Consider the following 2,353-nt stretch of genomic DNA (forward strand, 5'->3'; position numbering starts at 1 on the left):
AAAATATATTTTATTGATTTTTTACAGAGAGGAAGGGAGAGGGATAGAGAGTTAGAAACATCGATTAGAGCGAAACATCGATCAGCCGCCTCCTGCACACCTCCCACTGGGGATGTGCCCGCAACCAACGTATGTGCCCTTGACTGGAATCGAACCCGGGACCCTTCAGTCCGCAGGCCGATGCTCTATCCACTGAGCTAAACCAGTCAGGGCTATCTGTAAAATTTAGATGAAAATGCCACAACAGTTGATAGAAAGATGCAATGAGATAATATTTGTAGAACACATAGAAAAGCTCCTGGCATAAAAGTGCATAATGTAAAAGTGAAATAACATTTTAAAAAAATATTGATACAATCCAAATGTTTATCATTTTGCTTTGCTTTTCATTTACTTATACGTTAGGAAAATTAGAAATTTATTCTAAGTTTATAAATTATTTTTTAGTCAGATAGGTCTCTGATCCAACCAAAATATTCTTTATTATATACCTGAAAGAAACATGATTTTAATTTTTTTGTGAAAATATGAAAGTCAATACTACTATTTTCTTGAGGTCTTTACAAGGATTGGTTTTTGTTAAAGACTTGATTACCTTGCATAGTTGAATCACCAAGAAAATAATTTTAAAAATCCAGATTTAGATATCTGGAATCTACTTTGCAGAAATCTTGAGAAAGAAAAACAAAGTTGGAGGAATCAAAATACCAGATTTTAAGTTGTACTGCAAAGCCACTGTAATCAAAACAAGCTGGTACTGGCACAAGAATGCATATAGACACTGGGAGGGGGGTGAGGGCAGGTGCTGGGCGGTAGGGTAGGCTGGGGGAAGGTCAATGGAGAAAAAAAGGAGACATATGTACATTTGTAACACTTTATACAATAAAATAAAATTTAAAATAAATAAACAAACAAACAAAAAATAAAAATCATACAAACAGCCAAGTGTTATGATTACACTAAGTCAAACTAATTTCTAAGTCTATTGAGTAAACCCTTATTGTATGCTACCATATAGACTTGAAAGAATTCACAAAAGAAAACAAAAAAGTTGGTCATCATATTGAAAGAACAGTGCCTGGCACTGCTGCATTTATTTAACTGCCTTCTTTTGAGGTTGTGTTTTTGTTAATTATTATTAAATTTATTGGGGTAACATTGGTCAACATGAACATATAGGTTTCAGGTGTGGGTTTCTATGTTACAAAATCTGTATATTGCACCATGAGCCCACCAACCAAAGTCAAATCTCCTCCATCCACCATATATTAGGACCCCCTCCGCCCCCACACCCTTTCCTCTGGCATACACCACACTGCTGGTTGTGTTCACACGTTTTAAAATTATATCCAACATGTGAGTGAAATCATATGTTTCTTAGCTTTTCTTACTGACTTATTTGACTTAGCATAATATTCTCAAGGTATATCCATGTTGTTGCAAATGGCACTATTTCATCCTTTCTTATGGCCAAATAGTATTCCATTGTGTATATGGACCACATCTTCTTTATCCAGTCCTCTATCACAGGGCACTTTGGTTGTTTTCATGTCCTGCTCACCATGAATAATGATATAATGAACAACAGGGTGCATATATCTTTGTGTATAAATGATTTTGAGTTTTTCAGATATATACGCACGAGAGAGGTTGGTGGATCGTATGGTAACTCTAGTCTTAATTGCTTGAAGAATTGCCAGTCTGCTTTCCACAGTGATTGTACTAGCCTACCTTCCCACCAGTGAGTGAGGGTTCTTTTTTTCCCACAAGCTCTCCAACGCTTATTATTGATTATCTTGTTGATAATGGCCACTGTAATAGGTGTGAGGTGGTATCTCATTATAGTTTTGATTTGCAATTTCTTAATGGCCAGTGAGGTTGAACATCTTTTCATATATTTACTAGTGGCCCAGTGCACGAAATTCATGCAGGGGGGGTGGGGGGTGTCCCTCAGCCCAGTCTGCACCCTCTCCAATCTGGGACCCCTCGGTGGATGTCCAACTGCCAGGATCAGGCCTAAACAACCAGTTGGACATCCCTCTCACAATCCGGGACTGCTAGCTCCTAACCGCTTACCTGCCTGCCTGCCTGATTGCCCCTAACCACTTCTGCCTGCCAGCCTGATTGATGCCTAACTGCTCCCGTGTCAGCCTGATTGTCCCCAACTGCCCTCCCCTACTGGTCTGATCACCCCCAAGGCTTTTATTAGTATAGATATGACCCTTCACAGAAAATTTCACTAACCCTACTTTACAATAAGGGCTTGACAATTGAATCATTGGGGCCAGACACCAAGATTTCCTTTCTTTGAATAGTGGAGGGAATAATTATCTTGTCTTTAAGTTGCCCTGAA

The sequence above is a fragment of the Myotis brandtii genome, unplaced genomic scaffold, assembly GCF_000412655.1.
Source record: "Myotis brandtii unplaced genomic scaffold, ASM41265v1 scaffold574, whole genome shotgun sequence".
Classification (NCBI taxonomy): Eukaryota; Metazoa; Chordata; class Mammalia; order Chiroptera; family Vespertilionidae; genus Myotis; species Myotis brandtii.